Source organism: Pseudochaenichthys georgianus, unplaced genomic scaffold, assembly GCF_902827115.2.
Source record: "Pseudochaenichthys georgianus unplaced genomic scaffold, fPseGeo1.2 scaffold_1988_arrow_ctg1, whole genome shotgun sequence".
Lineage (NCBI taxonomy): Eukaryota > Metazoa > Chordata > Actinopteri > Perciformes > Channichthyidae > Pseudochaenichthys > Pseudochaenichthys georgianus.
In genome coordinates this window covers 1-21,094 of record NW_027262702.1, presented here as the reverse complement: position 1 = coordinate 21,094, position 21,094 = coordinate 1, and the positions used below count along the sequence as shown (strand labels likewise).

Genomic DNA, 21,094 nt, shown 5'->3' with positions numbered 1-21,094 from the left:
CCCCTGTCAAACTCCCCTCCAGAGTACAATAATGCATGTTTTCTGCCATATTTGATGAGAGATAAAATGATTTCGTGCAATAAGTTCTTAACGAAATTGGTACTGTTGGATTCAGTACTACTTGGACTACTACCAAAAGTACAATCAAGTACTTTTACTGTGTACTTTTTGAGTAATCCCCTGTGAAACTCCCATCCGGAGTACAATAATGCATGTTTTCTGCCATCTTTGATGAGAGATAAAATGATTTCGTGCAATAAGTTCTTAACGAAATTGGTACTGTTGGATTCAGTACTACTTGGACTACTACCAAAAGTACAATCAAGTACTTTTGCTGTGTACTCTTTGAGTAATCCCCTGTCAAACTCCCCTCCAGAGTACAATAATGCATGTTTTCTGCCATATTTGATGAGAGATAAAATGATTTCGTGCAATAAGTTCTTAACGAAATTGGTACTGTTGGATTCAGTACTACTTGGACTACTACCAACAGTACAATCAAGTACTTTTACCGTGTACTTTTTGAGTAATCCCCTGTCAAACTCCCCTCCAGAGTACAATAATGCATGTTTTCTGCCATCTTTGATTTGAGATAAAATGATTTTGTGCTATAAGTTCTTAATGAAATTGGTACTGTTGGATTCAGTACTACTTGGACTACTACCAAAAGTACAATCAAGTACTTTTACTGTGTACTTTTTGAGTAATCCCCTGTCAAACTCCCCTCCAGAGTACAATAATGCATGTTTTCTGCCATCTTTGATTTGAGATCAAATGATGTTGTGCTATAAGTTCTTAATGAAATTGGTACTGTTGGATTCAGTACTACTTGGACTACTACCAAAAGTACAATCAAGTACTTTTACTGTGTACTGTTTGAGTAATCCCCTGTCAAACTCCCCTCCAGAGTACAATAATGCATGTTTTCTGCCATCTTTGATTTGAGATAAAATGATTTTGTGCAATAAGTTCTTAATGAAATTGGTAATGTTGGATTCATTATTGTACTCTGGAGGGGAGTTTGACAGGGGATTACTCAAAAAGTACACAGTAAAAGTACTTGATTGTACTTTTGGTAGTAGTCCAAGTAGTACTGAATCCAACAGTCCCAATTTCATTAAGAACTTATTGCACGAAATTATTTTATCTCTCATCAAAGATGGCAGAAAACATGCATTATTGTGCTCTGGAGGGGAGTTTGACAGGGGATTACTAAAAAAGTACACAGTAAAAGTACTTGATTGTACTTTTGGTAGTAGTCCAAGTAGTACTGAATCCAACAGTACCAATTTCATTAAGAACTTATTGCACGAAATCATTTTATCTCTCATTAAAGATGGCAGAAAACATGCATTATTGTACTCTGGAGGGGAGTTTGACAGGGGATTACTAAAAAAGTACACAGTAAAAGTACTTGATTGTACTTTTGGTAGTAGTCCAAGTAGTACTGAATCCAACAGTACGAATTTCATTAAGTACTTATAGCACAAAATCATTTAATCTCAAATCAAAGATGGCAGAAAACATGCATTATTGTACTCTGGAGGGGAGTTTGACAGGGGATTACTCAAAAAGTACTCAGTAAAAGTACTTGATTGTACTTTTGGTAGTAGTCCAAGTAGTACTGAATCCAACAGTACCAATTTCATTAAGAACTTATTGCACGAAATCATTTTATCTCTCATCAAAGATGGCAGAAAACATGCATTATTGTACTCTGGAGGGGAGTTTGACAAAGGATTACTCAAAAAGTACACAGTAAAAGTACTTGATTGTACTTTTGGTAGTAGTCCAAGTAGTACTGAATCCAACAGTATCAATTTCATTAAGAACTTATAGCACAAAATCATTTTATCTCAAATCAAAGATGGCAGAAAACATGCATTATTGTACTCTGGAGGGGAGTTTGACAGGGGATTACTCAAAAAGTACACAATAAAAGTACTTGATTGTACTTTTGGTAGTAGTCCAAGTAGTACTGAATCCAACAGTACCAATTTCATTAAGAACTTATAGCACACAATCATTTTATCTCTCATCAAAGATGGCAGAAAACATGCATTATTGTACTCTGGAGGAGAGTTTGACAAAGGATTACTCAAAAAGTACACAGTAAAAGTACTTGATTGTACTTTTGGTAGTAGTCCAAGTAGTACTGAATCCAACAGTAGCAATTGCATTAAGAATTTATTGCACAAAATAATTTTATCTCAAATCAAACATGGCAGAATACATTCTTTTGTGTACTCAGGACAGGAGTTTAAACAAGTATTACTCAAAAAGTACACAGTAAAAGTGCTTGATTGTACTCGTGGTAGTAGTCCAAGTAGTACAGAATTCAGCATAACCAATTTTATTAAGAACTCATTGCAAAAAATGATTGGATCTCTCATCAAAAAGGGCAGAAAACATGCATTATTGTACTCTGGAGGGGAGTTTGACAGAGTATTACTCAAATAGTACACAGTAAAAGTACTTGATTGTATTTTTGGTAGTAGTCTAACATGTACTGAGTCCAACAGTACCATTTTTATTAAGAACTTATGGCTAAAAATCATTTTATCCCTCATCATCAAATATCATTGATTGATTGATCAAATACTTCTCTGCGATTACCGTAAATACGCTATTAATCGCGCACTCAAAAATGAAGTGCTGCTCATTTGATCAAGCAAATTTGAGAGACGGCTGAGTTGACCGCAGTGACGGGGGCGGGGCGGGAAGTGTAGCACATGGGTAGTGCTGCGTACCGGTACGCCGAACCGGTACTGGACTTGTAAAAAGTTTCGGTTCAAGTCCGGTTAAAACCGGAACGTCAGGAACCGGTACTTGGACTCGCAAAAAAACTAGCACTTACGTATATTCTGGTGTCTGTGGTTATTTAAACATTCCCTGATGAACGTTATTGAGCGTCAATAAATGAGTGCTAATCCCAGTGTGCTCAGTGTACAACATCACATGTCATTTCACCTTCGACTCACGGTTTGAAAACGGAGCATTTCGTCACATGCTAATGCTAACCGGAAGTGAAGCATTTTCAGAATAAAAGTATTAAGTAAATAGTGTGAACTTCCGGTTTTTTCAGAATAAAACTGATTTAAATTAAATAGTGTATTTAATTTTAAATTAGGCCATATCAACATTGATTTTAATTTCTAACAGTATGTATGGACATCACTATGTATGTAGTATGTACTGTATAATGTACACATGTAGAGTTGTAGAAAATACATGGTGTACAGACAGTACAGTACACTCACAGTGTAGCCTATACTGTATAGTAGGTGTGTAACAGTGTAATGTGTATAGTCTACTCTACACTCTACCTTTCAGCAACGTTTTAGGGATTTAGGCTCAGTCAGCTCAGGGACTGTTTGGTTACTTTAGTTTGGTCAATGAAATAAACGTTTGAACTTTGTAGTAGTTCACTGTAGTTGCTGTCATAGGTCATTTGTAGACAATAGCCGCGTTCACACTGCGGTACTTTTCCCACAAAGGTTCATGCGAACTTAGTTCATGATCGCGTTCACACCAAAAAGAGCCGGTACTAAAAGTAGTTCATGCGAACCTTTTTACCCCCTCGAAAGTCCCTGCTAGAGAGCAGGGACTTTCGAGCGGCTCTTTTCTGAGAAAAGAGCTATATTCCTGATTGGCTGGGCGAATTGCAAACCACGCCCCGTAAAACTCCCAAAAAGTGTTGTGAAGCCGCCATTTTATTATCCTCGCATTAGCATTATTAGCATTAGCCCAGCGCAGAAACGCAGAGAGACTAACTTATGGCAACACAAAATAAAACATGGGAGCGGTGGCGATGAGGAGGTGTCGACGTTCTGGCGATTTACTCGGAAGGCTTCAGTAGAAGCTGCTGGGACTCCCAGCAGCTTCTACTGAAGCCAGTCCCCAACTCCGGGGACTTCCGGCCGGGGACTTTGGGCGGCAGTATACGCCGTGAAGCGGTTTGCGGCCTGCCAGTGAACCCAAAGCAGAAGAAGAAGAAGTGACGTCAGCGGCTTCATTTGCCTAATCCACCCCCAGGGACTTTTTCTGGTGTGAACGCGATCTGTACTTAGTTCATGAGAACTAAAGAGTTCGCATGAACCTTTGTGGGAAAGGTACCGCAGTGTGAACGCGGCTTAAGTGGCAAAAAGTGTTATTTTTACATTTGTACTTTGTAGAGAAATGTAGACACAAGTTGGAAGGGAGCACAATAAACCTGACGAGTTTGAATTTGAGTTGATTATGAGTGAATTTTCAATTGATAATTAGCTCACAATAAGTTCACTTTAGTTACTCACACAACTTGACACAAGCCATGGGTTCAGGTCCGGACCTGAACCTGAACCTCTGGACTTGAGTCCGGACCTGAACCTGAATGTGAGTCCAGGTACGCAGCACTACACATGGGTGTAGCACGGTGGCAGGGTTGGGAAGCAAAACTCAGTTCCGAGTAGGAACAAATATGCTATGTGCTATGTGCAACTCAAGCTTTTCAACTGTCGTTGTTGGGTGAAAAGCAAACAGCTGTTTGCTGCGCAGCGCGAGCAGGCTCAGAGGGAGAGAAAGTTTCCGCCACACTGGCTTGATGGATGGAGTTGGTTTCAATATGATGATATAAACAAGGTCTTCTGTCGGCTCTGTGCATCAATGCTGACAAGTGAGTGAAGAGTAGACCATATAAAGGTATTGGCTTGAGGGAAATGTCCCAGCAGTTTAGGAGAATGAAGGTTCCAATCTATTACATAGCCATGACATGTCTAACTCCTGATGACAGGAAGGCAGAAAGCGCGTTATACTAATAATAATACTCGTAATAGCAGACATTTTTTAGCAATGACCACAATATCATTATTTTAATAAACCAAATATGAACAATTGAGGAAAATGAGGAAGAACTGATTGTTCAAATGTTGTAGTAGGTACTGTGGAGCGCGCTCAGGTACTGTGGAGCGCGCTCAGGTACTGTGGAGCGCGCTCAGGTACTGTGGAGCGCGCTCAGGTACTGTGGAGCGCGCTCAGGTACTGTGGAGCAGGACTCTTCACGCTAAGGAAGGATCACTTTCTAGGCTACTGTCCCACAGCTGCTGCCTCTCTGTTGAGCGCATAAAGCAGACTCTTTACATCGAAGGATCACTTCTTCAGGGCAGGGAAGGCTACGCAGTACACAGTCTACTGTCCTGCAGCTGCTGCCTCTCTGTTGGACTCCGGTACTGCACCTTACTCACGAGACGTTGTATAAAAAAAAGTGGGGGCTGAACGCAGTAACCACTCCGCCAACGCCACAGTCACGGCGTCGTGCGGGCCGGATGTGGCCCGCGGGCCGCCAGTTGACGGTCACTGCTTTAGTGTTTAATGATGGTGACCAACAACAGTCCTGAGCAGCTACAGACACAGTATAGTGTCTTCACTGTCAGGTTGGGACAGGAGGGGGAAACTGCCAACCAGATTAGTGGGTTAGCGTAGATAGGTGGAGCACAAAGTCAGAGTTCTCCATGACACAGAGGTGGATCTCTTTTATCCTAGGTCGCCAGGACAACCTATGCTGCAGACTCAACCTGGTTTGGACCAGGTTATGTTCAGAATGTAGGTTTGTAATCGGCTAACTACTCTCCAATACATTGTACACATAACTCACCGATGGCCCCTGCTCCGAAGGTGTCATCGTTAAACTGATTGATTTCATCTTCCTCTTCTATCAACCCGCCGTCATCTTCCTCCTCCAACGTACAGTCTTCATCCAGGGACTGCATGGAAACCAGACGATGGGCCAAGAGACAGAGTGGAAGGTTCGGGGAGGAAGGGAGTCGTGGAGATCACAGAAAAGATAGGGAAGAAAAATAGGAATGGTTAGAAACAAAAACAAACAGGAGGAGGAGAATAAATGACAAGAATAAGATTGTAACATATGTCATGAAGCGGACTGAGAGGTTGGGACCTCGATAAGGGTCCAAGATTGCAAGAACATTATGGAATGTTTGCAATAACAAAACAAGGGCCCTGGACATGTCTTTCTTTCTAAATACTATAATTGACAAACATGTATGTTCATACATATAACACATATTCTATACTGTGGGCCTTTTAGAGAGGGTCAACAATGTATAAACTAAGTATTAAGGCACAACTATTTATAAATGTTATATAAATGCTGAGCTGCATTATGTTATAATAATATTGATCATCGTGGTCTGAGAGATAAGAGACACAGAAGAGAGGTCACTGATTACGCTGAACAGCATCCTGGGAAGGAACTACACTGGAATATAAGCAGTCTCATCTAGTTATTTGTATAGAACAGTGCTCAGGTCATCAGTTGACCCCAAGACATGATGGTCTGAGTGACTGGACACCTGAATAGTGCTGTAGGTTTAAGATCGGTTCAGGTTCAGAAAAATGATGGGTTATACCCATACCGCATTACTACACAAGGTATTAATATTGTGTATTTTATTTGTCCTTTATCAGCTTCCCACTGTGTTTCTTAAATTGTGCAGAAAGCTAAAAGAAAATGGGCTGTATATTGTGATTTTAAGGGTGTCTATTACCATCTGGGGGCCAACAGCTGGAAATTAGCCATGTCGGCTCAAGCTGCACCAGATACTGTTGTTGTGGCAGTTCATCGATGGGGACTGTCCACGACACTATACATACATACATAATCAGCGCATCAACACACTAGTCGAGTGGTTATCATGCCGCACACACCATGTGAATACGTGTGATGATCAATGCGAGTTCCAACTGTTGACCATGAGCCGAGGACAATACTTTCACCAAGACAATCATTTATGCAAGTTTAACAATTGTTTTGGCTTGCCATGGTAACATGACAAATAGTATTGCACAGAGATGCACGGCAGAGGTCAACATGTGGGAAATTAATGGGAAAAGTGAAGAATGAGGTGGCTAAAGAATCCAGTTTGACTTCAGACTGGTCCAACTGCACTCGTAACGTATAGAGTGATAGAGTGGAATACTCACTGAGAAAAGCATTACATCGAGATCATAATATTTAGATAGCGTTAAGTATAACTGTTAGTATCTCCCCCAACAATATCAATAAAGAGAACTCGGGACTTCTTTCAGACAAACTGGAGGGAGCAGGAGTAGCAGTTAGCAACAATGCTAATGCTGACGTTATATCACGCAAGACCCACGTCGATGTGAAACTGCTGCTTTAAAACTAACCCGCATGTTAATTTGAGGACACAGCTGAACACTTTTAAACATTGCCCTTTCATGAGTGAGATGTATTGATAAAACACTGCCCGTTGGATGGAGCTCACCCCTGGCTCTTTTCACCAGGCAAGCGGGCTGACTCACAGGCCGCCAACCGCATTGGATCCAGCAGTCGCATAAACAATAGACCCCATGCAGCATAGAAATCACACTGCCTGTACTGACTAACAGAGCTCAGTGTAACATATGACATTGCCCTCAGGAATAGGACTCACGGGATTTAGGGTACAACACTCACCTGAAAACGAAACATCTATCTTTAGGCTTTCGGGAAAAGAAGTGCATCGGAAGGGCGGCGCGCAAGTGACGCAGCCAGGACGTCCACTTGAACGTGCCTTGCGGAACAACATGAACGAGCACGCATCTGGCACAGAGAGGGGCGGGGCCAAGCCGCTGCGGACGCTTCTTCATGTAAATACACCGCTGTTGGTAAACAGGAAGAAGAGCTGGGAAACAGACTACCAGTAACACCGATCACAGACAACAGCAGGATCGCTGAACAGATCCATGCCAGAGGTGGGAAGTCACTGAGTACATGTATTCAAGTTTACTTAAAGGTATGGTAGGTACGAATGGAGAAACCAGCTCGAGTGCGCAAGAATTTGAGAGTACACCGCCGAAAAAGATCTCCCCCTTCCTTCAGACTTCATTACAGAGCCCCTCCTCCAACACACAGGAACGCGCACATGACCAATATCCAATCTTTATTTCAGACTCAAGGTCCATATCACAAAAAGACAAAACACACATCAAATGAGGGCACGAGATAAGTGTGTGCGTTTGTGCACGAGATGGAAGGCTGACAGGCAGGTAGGCCGTAACATTATTTTAGCCGGGCCACGGCTTCCACATGTAATGTATTCTTTCATCGGGATGTTAAGAGCATTCCATGGAATGTAACAAACAGTGTTTCTGAAGTGAATTACCTACCCCACCTTTAAGTACATTGTTGAGATACTTGTACTTTACTTGGGTATTTACATGTGTGCTACTTCGTATATTCTACCCCACTACAGTTCAGAGGTAAATTATGTACTTTTACTCCACTACATTTATACCGTTAGTTACTTTACAGATTTGGATTAATGAAAATGCAGAAAAAGCTGCATGTGTTATCAGCTGAATGGGCTCTGTATGTGCTCTTAGCTACAGAGACCAAGTCAGTGTGTTGCTGAACTTAGCAGAGAAATGCAGAAAAGTGAAATGATTTGAATCAAATTGTTACAGCTCAAATGCATTGCAATGACTTTGTTGAAAACTTGAAAGTGAAATGTTAAACTGGAAGAGGAGGACAAATAGTGAAGAAGCTTAATATTGAAAAGAAAAGGTTTAAAAAAGGTATAAACAACAACGTGTATAGCCTCAATGTCCTGAAATAGCTGAATCATGTAATAGTTGAATGGTTTCTGCAGCTGGAAGTAGGCTGAAGGAGTTAGATATCAGATGTAAGTAGTAGTGAATGAATGTTTACAAACACCTGTGTGTGTAAGATAAGATAAGATAAGACTTTATTCATCCCGAAGGAAATTGTTGTGCCAGAGTAACAGTAACAGTAACAAAATACAACAAACACAACAAACACAGCAGAAAAGAGCAATCAAACATCCACCGACAACATGAAACATGAAACATAGATGGTCACACAACCAATGCAGTCATTATTAGCAGCATTCAGTAGTTTTCAGTAGTTAGTAGTGCAAACATTAAAACGTAGTGGCAGTTACGTAATTGCACATTATCATAGCATTATTAATAATAATACTAATACTAATAATAATATAATATAATATTGCACATAGTTATATATAGCTGTGAGTGTAATTGCGAGGATGTTAATTATATAGATATATTGCACATAGTGTTGGTGTGGAAGTTCTCAGTTCCCTTTACTTAGGGGTGAAGAGTTAAAGAGTGTGATTGCCACTGGGAGGAAAGACCTCCTGTGGCGCTGTGTGGTGGTCTTCGGTGGTCTCAGTCTGTGGCTGAAAGTGCTCTGGTAGGAAACCAGTGTGGCATGTAGGGGGTGAGACCCGTTGTCCAGAATGCTGAGAAGTTTCCTCAGCATTCTCCCCTCCGACACCACTGCCAACGACTCCTGATCCACTCCCAGGACAGAGCCTGCTCTCCTGATGACTTCACCCCGCTGCCCCAACACACTACAGCAGAGAAGATCACACTGGAGACCCCCGAGTCATAACACGTCTGCAACATAGTGCTGCAGACGTTAAAGGACCTGAGCCTCCTGAGGAAATACAGGCGACTCTGGCCCTTCTTATATAGGGCCTCGGTGTTTTACTCCAGTCCAGTGTATTGTCTGTGGACACCCAGGTAGCTGTCCACAATGTCCACATCCATGCCCACGATGGTAACTGGGCGGTACTCCGCTTCCTGAAGTCAACCACTAGCTCCTTAGTTTTAGTGACGTTGAGCTGCAGATGGTTCTGACCGCACCGCTCCACATCGCTGTCCACCACACTCCTGTCCTCAGCTTCCTGGTCTCCGATGACACAGCCCACAATGGCAGAGTCGTCTGAGAACTTCTGCAGATGGCAGGACTGTGAGCAGCGTCTGAAGTCTGATGTATAGACTGTGAACAGGAAGGGAGAGAGGACCGTGCCCTGAGGAGCGCCGGGCTGCTCAATATGATGTCAGAGGTGTTGTTCTGCAGCTTCACGTACTGTGGCCGAGCTGTCAGATAGTTGGTTATCCAGCTCACCAGTGGAGCATCCTCCTGCATGTCCAGTAGCTTCCTGCTGAGCAGGGCAGGTCTGATGGCATTGAAAGCACTGGAAAAGTCAAAGAACATGACTCTCACAGTGCTGCCTGCCTTCTCAAGGTGTGTGTGTGTGTGTGTGTGTGTGTGTGTGTGTGTGTGTGTGTGTGTGTGTGTGTGTGTGTGTGTGTGTGTGTGTGTGTGTGTGTGTGTGTGTGTGTGTGTGTGTGTGTGTGTGTGTGTGTGTGTGTGTGTGCGTGCGTGTGTGTACTCTGTGCAGCAGGAAGATGATGGCGTCCTCCACTCCAATACGAGGCTGATATGCAAACTGCAGGGAGGGATGTAACCTCATCATCAAACCTGTTGAACAACAGGTTTGAGCCATTGGCCTCCTGTCGGTCTCCTCCCATCACCTGGTCGGTCTTGTTTCCATCCCCAGTGATGGTTCTCATCCCACGCCACACTTCCCTGGTGTTGTGTTGGGCCAGTTTACTCTCCAGCTTCCTCCTGGAGCACTCCTTGCCCGTTTGTATTTCCTTCTTCAGTTGTAACTGTGCCTTCTTCACCTCCTCCTTGTCACCACTCCTGAAAGCAGCTTTTTTGCTGTTAAGTTTCCTTGATGTCCTTGGTCACCCAGGGTTTATTATTGGAAAAACACTTAATTGTTCTGGCGGGGATTATATTGTCCGTGCAAAAATGAATATAGTCGGTGATGCAGTCTATATCCTCCCCATGTGCATCACAGAGGACATCCCAGTCAGTCACCTCAAAACATCGCTGTAAAGTCTGCACAGCCTCCGGTGACCACGTCCGTACAGTAGTGGCAGTCACAGGTTGCCGCTGGACTGCTGGTTTATAAAGGGGTTTTAAGTGCACCAGGTTATGGTCTGATCTGCCTATGGGGGAGTGCTATTGAGCTGTATGCCTCCTTGACATTAGCATACAGTAAGTCTAATGTTTTATTTTCCCTCGTTTTGCAATCAACATACTGTTTAAAGGTGGGAAGAGATTTCTTAAGATTGACATGGTTGAAATCCCCAGATATTGCTATGAAGGCATTGGGATGCAGAGTCTGAAGTCTTGCAGTCGCGGAGTTGATGACGTCAGCCGCCCGCGCCGCATCCGCCGTGGGAGGAATGTAAACACCGATCATAATGGCCTGAGAATACTCTCTTGGCAGGTAATAGGGACGAATACTTACAGCCAGCAGTTCAATGTCCGGGCTGCACATACGGTCCTTCACTGTCATGTGTCCAGGATTGCACCATCTGTTGTTTACATAGATCGCGACTCCCCCTCCGGTCTTCTTGCCGCTCTCTCTGCAATTCCTGTCCGCTCGTACACACTGAAAGCCGGGTAGACTCACAATCGAATCCGGGATGTTGTCATGCAGCCATGTCTCTGTGTAAACCATAACTGAGGCCTCACGAAACACGCTCTGACTCGTTGTGAGTGATGTTAACTCGTCCATTTTGTTTGTGAGAGATCTTACGTTCCCCATAACGACCGATGGAAGATAGGGTCTGTATCTCCTCTTCCTTAGCAGTCGTCTTCTCCCCGCTTTGCAGCCCCGTTGTTTCCTCCTCAGCTCCTTGGGGATTTCGTGTCTCAGTCCAGACATACTGCTAGATTGTAGGTCCATCAGCTGCTCCCTCATGTAAACAACAGAGCCCCGGTGCAACTCAGCCAGAACAGTCCGGCATGATATCAGTGCAAAAGTGATTAAAATGAGACCAACAGTGCACAGAAACTGCATAGTTGCACTTCAGAGCGAGCTGCACTGTGCTTAGCAGCGGAAATAATTGAAAATACTAACCTAAAGTGCGACAAGTAAAGAAAAATAGACAAAAACAGACACAATGTTACGAGCAACTCTAGCAGGCAGCCACCCGTGGCAGCGCCATCATGGGAACAAGTTGTTCACCAGCCCAGAGATCAAAGGTTACCATGGTGACTACGTTATTAAACACCTGTGTACGTGAGCCCAGAGATCAAAGGTTTCCATGGAGATGTGCAGTGAAATCAAATCAAGTTTTATTTATATAGCACATTTATAAACGATTTTTGGTTGAGCCAAATTGCTGTACATATAATAAAAATTAGCCTACAGTAGAGACACTTTACAGCAAATACAACAGCACAGATTGTTCAGAATATCAGTATGAGAAAAACGACACCCTCTGTCCTTAGACCCTCACATCGTACAAGGAAAAACTTCCAGAGAAAACCCACAGTTTAAGGGGAAAATGGGAGAAACCTCAGGGAGAGCAACAGAGGAGGGATCCCTCTCCCAGGACGGGACAAAGGAGAGCCATTCAATTGTTCTGAATGAGAGATAAACCTCTCGCATTTCTAACTTTTGTTGAAAAAATAATAATACAAACCTCCAGTGTGTGTGTGTACCAGTCTGTCTGTGGGCGTGTCTGCTCTGATTAGATGATGTCACTCAGGTGTGTGGCCCCAATCTGCCCAGCAACACCATGGCAACCAACTGCAGCACTGAGTCCCATAAGAATGCATTGAGGATTATATCTGACAATTTTGCCACCTGATCAAAAACTATGGCTCCTATAAAAAAAATGACCAGAAAGTGAGCATCAGGGAACCCCAATGAACTGATCTATGTTTTGTTTTGTTTTTTGTGTGTAAAATGTGGAGATGGGAGCAGTTTGTTTAAAGTTTACTTCTCTCTAGTCTGAAGAAAGATCCGAAATGTTTTAACATGGGAGTCTATTGGGAGCTAGGTGGAGTTTTTGACAAGTTGTTGTCTCTTCATGCCCTCAAGAGGCATTTTGTTTAATATTTTTTTCTTAATTCTTTTTAATTTTTCAATGTAGGAGAGGTTTTTCGTGAAATATGATGTCCAAGGAGTGTAGGGTTTGTGAATTATGGCAAGTTTAAAAAAAAAATTGGCCGAATTTCAAGCACTCCTCCACTCTGTTTTGAGATCAAAGCACTCTAGACATAACGAGCAACACGTTCTCACTCCCAACCCGTCACATGTTGACGGACGGTCAGGGCCCCTCCCCGTCACTCTATTACGGACAGGGTACCCCTTGCGCGTCAGTTGTCAACGGGCAGGGCGTCCCATAGACCTTCATAGACCTCCCATAGCGTTGATAATAGACGCCATGAGAACGCTCCCCGACAGTCGGTTGTTATTGTCAATATTAATATAATAATTATTTATTTTTTAATAGTCACACTCGATTTCGCCGATTTTCTTGTTGCCCCAGCTGGTCGACACCTCTTTTAGCAGAAACAAAGGCTACATTAATGTATTAAATCGATGTTAATCCATGTGTGTGGTTGTGGAATTAATGGACGTGCTGTTGTGCGATTGCCAGGCAACGCAATTTACTACACACTTTACACTACTTCAACTTCAACCCTAATTATATTTTAAAACATTTTAGAAGGCCTCACGAAATACTTTAATGTAAATTCAAATGTAAATGTGAAGGGATGTGTGTAATGTGGTGATTGACATTATTCACCCACGGATCTATGGGTATTGTTCCGCACGGACATTTTAGTTAACCGGACTTCCTGTTGGTGTGAAATCCGAAAACATTTAAAAAAAAAAAAAAATAATACTTTATTCCGAGTTTGCTTGCTTTTCTCTTTAGAGGTCATCACATAACAGCATTGTAATACACGGTTCAGCTGCATTAAATATTACATATCTGCCGTAGTTCTCTATTTATAGAGCCCTGATGAGAAGACTTCTAGACAAACTGGAAGAAATGCCGCCTAAACTGAATATGTGACTTGGATCATAAATATATCAGCAATTAAACAAAATCTTCAATTTCTCTTCACAATATAAGTCTCCTTGCAGTATCAATACTAATTTGGCTGACTTTTATATTTGATCCAATCGGTATATTGGTATATTTACACCATAACGGTGCACAGCTGATAGAAAGGGACACCTGGGGCCTATACTACGAAGCTGGTTCAACCTAACCTGGATATGTTTGAGTTAGCCGGTTGGCCTAATCCAAAACATACGCGCTCTCGCTAAACTGTACTACGACGCTGGTTATCAAGTGGATCGCTCAAGCCAGCCGTTTCCTATCTAGTTAGGTGCGCGTTCACATGAGAGGGGTGGTATCTGGAGCATTCGACCAATCACAAACATGGAGAAGCGCACTGACAGCGCAGCGTCATACTTCCTGAATGAAAAGTGAACTTTAATACTGGTCAAAAATGAAGAAGTTAAACTTTAAACATCCATGACTTAAACACTTTATCCAGGATAAAAGCCACAGAGCTGCACCTGCAAGGTGAACACAGCTGGGAACAGAAAAAGTGTTTGAATGCGTACATTAACAGGTTTATGATATCACTGCCCCGTCTAAAACACGATCTGACTTCAATTACATTTGTCTCGAGTGTTTCATCAACTTAATGTGTTGCTTAAAATAATACTTTGCATACAGTATGTGACACTGTGAGTGTTGCACGGCCAGATACGGCTCAGCTGACTCATATAAGAAAATATATGATAAGAAGTGATATGCCGCGGACTGTACTTAATGTTACTAAGTAAGCTTTCTTAACGCTAATGTTATAATAGTCAGATTGCTCTGAAGATGGAGGTGATATTCTATTAATGTTCACGTTCACACAGTCGGTGATTGTTGCCAGCCGTCTTTCCTGCAACGGCAGCTTTTCTGTATTTCCTTTCTCCTGTAATATGACTGGGTTAGTCAAGCGAACCGGAGAGAATACTTACTTCCAGTGGTAAAATGCTCTAAAGCAACTACTATGAGCTGCTCCGACCCTCGGTCCTGATGGACTCCAACTTGTGTTTATTAATCAAACAAACAAATAAACACAAGGATAACTATGTGTTATTGTTGAGTAAATAACAGTGTGTGGTTTTGAAAATAATACAAAATTAGAATGAAAAAACGATGAAACAATACAGATTTCAGTATTCTGAGCCCCTACTCTCCCCATAACTGACGGCAACAAAAGTCCTATATTATTCAATTAAAATAGAGAAGTAAAAACAATCAGTGTGGCTTGATATTGAGTAAGACAAAGGTTGATAAACGCTGTGAGAATGGATCTGCGGAGAGCATTTCGCCACCATTTCGCCGCGATCCCAAATTGTCTATTACAAGCCCCCAGGAAGTGCGCCGGACTCAGATGAAAATATTCGTGGTGGCCAAACGGCGGTACTACACTTCCGTTTGTTTGCCAGGCCCGGAAACATTTTTTCCCATTGACTTACATGGGGAAAGAGTGGTCTGTAAATCGTTGGATAATTTTTTTTAAACTAAATAAACTACCCAGTATGAACACTTGTATAGCCCTTATTAAAAACATTTGTTCCTCAAGTTGTAAAAATGTGCTAATAACGTTATTCTGAGAGTTATTTCCCTCTGCATTATGAACGCGCATCTAACCCACGGGACCGCGCCGCCCGGCACGTTCATGTTACGTGTTCAGCACTACATGAGTTTCTCTTTACCCATGGATGCACAATAACAACGGACCATATGGCCTAACTGCCAGCCCACGGAGCTGTAATAATGGATATATCGCACATGTTTGCTGTAATTCATAATTTGTAAAATATTATACTACATGGGCTGTATGATTAAATCTTGTACCGTAAATGTTGTATTAAATAAAGTTAATATTACCGACGTTAGATTAACGTCCCTGTAGCTTCTTATTGCACTAAGAAGCTTATTGCACTGTGTATATATATATATATATATACAGTGCAATAATTATTTCATGCTAAATGAAGCTCTGTTGGATATCACTAGATCCTGTTACAGCGTAATATAAGTACATAACGATTGATGTTACATTAGCATAATTACTAGCTAGCTGCTAACTGCCGCCTCGTTAATATCAAATCCATCATAATAACAAACCATTACCATGCTGTCATGAACGCACGGTGCTGTTACGTGTACGCAAATTGACGTGCTTGACGTGAACGAGCATTTTGGTTAAAGTTGCGCATGCGCTATGAGCACACATACGGGTACTTCTCAGGCATGCCGGGTAATCTGTGACGTTTCGCTCTCTCAAAAGTTGGTCCATTTTATCATCATGCGCAACTCTCATAGGAATGAATGAGGCCCCGCCTCCCACGCTGTATCCAGTTCTTATTATACATCCATGGTCTATTACCAACGTTCAGGGAGCTCTATGCAAGTCAATGGGACGCCCTGCCCGTAATAAAGTGACGGGGAGGGGCCCTGACAGGGAGGGGCCCTGACCGTCCGTCAACATGTGACGGGTTGGGAGTGAGAACGTGTTGCAACGAGCTGCGCAATACACACTAATGTTAAAATCTGAAGAAGGCCTCTTTACCAAGCTCCAAACTAAGTTAAATATCTAAAAAGTGTAAAATATATGATAAATCCGAAGAACAAGTTTTATAGCTGAAGGTCTTGTGATCATTTTAAAGTTGGAATAAAGTCTCTAGCTGAAAGTATGTGGAAGGAGTAGCATTTGGCGCAAGGTGTAGGTAAAAGAGGATTTGAAGGATCCTCCCACATGTTAAAAAAAGAGTTTAAAAAGCTGAATATTTCAAAAAGTATAAAATGTTTTGAAAAAGTTGAAAGTTTCCCATCATGTGCTGAAAAGGCTGAACATTTAGATATTTGAATGGTTTCTGTAGCTGAAAGTATGCTGAAGTTATTCAATAGCAAAATATTGGTTGAAATAAGAGGAAGAATAAAGATTTGAAGAACTATAGTGGAATGAATCTAACCAAGTGTTGAATCAGACTTTAGTTCCACCTGGAGTAAATCCACCAGCTACCCTGCAGTCTACAAAGTACTTCAGACTAGCTGCACCTTCACCAGCTACCCTGCAGTCTACAAAGTACTTCAGACTAGCTGCACCTTCACCAGCTACCCTGCAGTCTACAAAGTACTTCAGACTAGCTGCACCTTCACCAGCTTTGAGAACACTTTCATGATCAATCATTATAAAACATATCATATGCTGTATATTATTCTGAGATGGACAATGACTACTTTTGGTACTTTTTATATTTAAATATTATATATATGTTTGTGTGTGTGTATGTGTGTGTGTTAGACCCACTATGGTTCAGCGTCAGCTCTGCTCTATGGAGCAGCTGAGGATCTCAGAGTTTGGCCGTCCTTTTCCACGACATGGCCTTCAGCTCCTGTTCTGGTTTGCCAACCACTGTGTGACCTGTGAAGTTATCAACTTTGTGCTCATCATGAAGGTAAGAATCGATTAGATAACACGTTAAACTGTAAGACATTTTTATGCACCATTATACTTCATAGCAAATTCAAAACCTTCTTGTAATACACCTGATTCAGATTCAGACATGTTGCTCTGATTAACCTAGTATGTTAATTCTTCCTCTTGTTCTCTTGTTATATGCGTTTTTAATCTGTAATGAGCATTTAGCTGTAGTACACATATTGTTTAACCATTTCAGAAATAATAATATTGATTGTCATTGCCTGTAGTATATTCCACTCTGCTCATACAGTACTAGTCCCCAGCAAGGCTACCATTTAGTTGAAGAGAATATATGGCTCATGTTACAGCAGTAGTATTGTTCATGTCTAATGAAATGAATGTGTAGACTTGATGCACCTAAAGTGCCCAGAGTGTGTTCCTCCAGCTGGTGTCAGACTGTCAACCAGAGAGAGGTATCTACGGCTTCCACCTGTTCGGCAACATGGAGGAGCTTCTGCCTGTGCTGGACAGAAAGTGCAAGAGTAAGAGACAGGTGAGGGATGTAGTGTGTTTTGTTTGTCCTAAAGGCACATCAACAAGTTCACTCAAGCCTGTATAGTTTTTGTGAAAACTGGCATATAATGTGTTCTGTGCTTCTGGAGGAGGCACAGCATTTAACTTGATCTTTCTTTGGTTAGCTAAGTGTGTGTCAGGATTGAGCAGGCAGGTAGGACCCGAGTGCAGCATGGACAAAGGCTTACACTGACAATGACCTGAACACTGACAGAGAACCAGAACTTACATACATCCAAGAACAATCAGGAAGACAAGACACAGCTGGGGAGGGAGGAGAACACAGGACAGGAGGGGCTTCTCAATTCTTAAATGTCCCCTCCTCGACTCCCCTCCTCGACTCCTATCCTCGAGACTTAGTCCCGCCCACAGGAGATGCGAGCGGAGGAGCCGAGGAGAGAGGAGGGGAAGCAGCAGGCGGTGAGAGAAATGAGAACTCCTCTCCTCTGAGCGGTCATTTTAAAGAGACGTCCATTAATGATGACAGGAGGCAGCAGCCTCTGTCTGATGGACACATGTGTTCATGATGACTTATATATTTACTTTGATTGATTCACAGTGCGGTGTCATGAGACAATAACAGGCTACAGATGTGGACACACACACACACACACACACATATATTTATATAAATATCTCTGGTCGCTGAAATGGGGAATTGAAATGACGGGCCAAAAGTTGTATTAAAAGTAAGCAGAGGACACCTAACCAACTGAGACCCGTCTGTCCGCCGCATCTACGCACTGTACAACACACACACCTACACTGTCTGTACCACACACACACCTACACACTGTACCACACACACACCTACACACTGTACCACACACACACACCTACACACTGTACCACACACACACACACCTACACACTGTACAACACACACCTACACACTGTACAACACACACCTACACACTGTACCACACACACACACCTACACACTGTACCACACACACACACCTACACACTGTACAACACACACACACTGTACAACACACACACCTACGCACTGTACAACACACACACCTACATACTGTACCACACACACACCTACACAGTGTACAACACACACACCTACGCACTGTACAACACGCACACCTACACACTGTACCACACACACCTACACACTGAACAACACACACACCTACACACTGTACAACACACACACCTACACTGTCTGTACCACACACACACCTACACACTGTACCACACACACACCTACACACTGTACCACACACACACACCTACACACTGTACCACACACACACACACACACACACACACACACACCTACACACTGTACAACACACACCTACACACTGTACAACACACACCTACACACTGTACCACACACACACACCTACACACTGTACCACACACACACACCTACACACTGTACAACACACACACACTGTACAACACACACACCTACGCACTGTACAACACACACACCTACATACTGTACCACACACACACCTACACAGTGTACAACACGCACACCTACACACTGTACCACACACACCTACACACTGAACAACACACACACCTACACACTGTACAACACACACCTACACTGTCTGTACCACACACACACCTACACACTGTACCACACACACACCTACACACTGTACCACACACACACACCTACACACTGTACCACACACACACACACACACACACACCTACACACTGTACAACACACACCTACACACTGTACAACACACACCTACACACTGTACCACACACACACACCTACACACTGTACCACACACACACACCTACACACTGTACAACACACACACACTGTACAACACACACACCTACGCACTGTACAACACACACACCTACATACTGTACCACACACACACCTACACAGTGTACAACACGCACACCTACACACTGTACCACACACACCTACACACTGAACAACACACACACCTACACACTGTACAACACACACACCTACACACTGTACCACACTCACACCTACACACTGTACCACACTCACACCTACACACTGTACCACACTCACACCTACACACTGTACCACACACACACCTACACACTGTACCACACACACACACCTACACACTGTACCCCACACACACACACACACACACACCTACACACTGTACAACACACACCTACACACTGTACAACACACACCTACACACTGTACCACACACACACACCTACACACTGTACCACACACACACACCTACACACTGTACAACACACACACACACACACACACACACTGTACAACACACACACCTACGCACTGTACAACACACACACCTACACACTGTACCACACACACACTACGCCCTGCCAGGCCCCTGCACTAACCCCGCCCTGCCAGGCCCCTGCACTAACCCCGCCCTGCCAGGCCCCTGCACTAACTACGCCCTGCCAGGCCCCTGCACTAACTACGCCCTGCCAGGCCCCTGCACTAACCCCGCCCTGCCAGGCCCCTGCACTAACTACGCCCTGCCAGGCCCCTGCACTAACCCCGCCCTGCCAGGCCCCTGCACTAACCCCGCCCTGCCAGGCCCCTGCACTAACTACGCCCTGCCAGGCCCCTGCACTAACTACGCCCTGCCAGGCCCCTGCACTAACCCCGCCCTGCCAGGCCCCTGCACTAACCCCGCCCTGCCAGGCCCCTGCAAGCCAGCCCTGCTGATTAGCACCATCAGCACCATCTCACCCTTGCATAGTAGGCCTAATGCCAGTTCCACCCACCAATCAACTCCAGGACATTTAGCCATACCCAAAAGCTGGTCCAAGCAAACAAGCCTGCACGACTTCCCGTGGATATGTTTATGGAGCTCCCCTTGCCACCAAAGGACAATCAACAGGAAGGATGGTTCCAGGCACATAACATAACTCTGTTGCGAGCATGCGACAGACCCGAGACCAGCAGAGGTATAACAAAAAGAGGATGGTTCTACCACTACTGCCTTGAGAAAGGGTATTGGTGAGAAACTTCCACTGGCCCCCAGGTGGGTACGAGAGCCGTTTGTTGTCATATCCAGTCTTTCTCCAGATATCCCTGCAGACACGATCCGACTTGAAGCTTGTGACGGCCAGTTAGGACAATCCACCGCAACCACCTAAGACCTTGTCCAGATCCACTTCTGTCTCCAACCAGGCCTAATACCCCACATGAACGTCAACAGGAGATTCAGGTGACCACATTCCCCTTCTGCTTCCATGCAGGCCACAGTGGAGTGGCAGACGAGACGAGGACCTGATGTGGGCGTTTCAGACGGCACACAGGCCGTGAAGAGGATCAACTGTCGGATCGAACGCTGTTAACAAGACCAGCAAGCGCTTCAGCAATCCAGCTCTGCCTTCTCAACCAGGAAGAGT

General features: G+C 43.6%; 1 long non-coding RNA gene across 3 annotated transcripts; it reads left to right on the top strand.

Annotated features, from left to right (window-relative positions):
• The first annotated feature begins 7,761 nt into the window (after positions 1–7,761).
• LOC139433320 (uncharacterized) lies at positions 7,762–17,713 on the top strand. 3 transcript variants are annotated; one of them, XR_011642848.1, is made up of 4 exons: positions 7,762–8,046; positions 10,991–11,129; positions 17,030–17,183; positions 17,595–17,713. It is a non-coding gene; the product is annotated as an uncharacterized lncRNA (long non-coding RNA). The 3 variants fall into 3 exon arrangements; XR_011642847.1 differs by lacking the exon at positions 10,991–11,129 and having other exon boundaries at positions 7,916–8,046; XR_011642846.1 differs by lacking the exon at positions 7,762–8,046 and having other exon boundaries at positions 8,065–11,129.
• Positions 17,714–21,094: the final 3,381 nt, after the last annotated feature.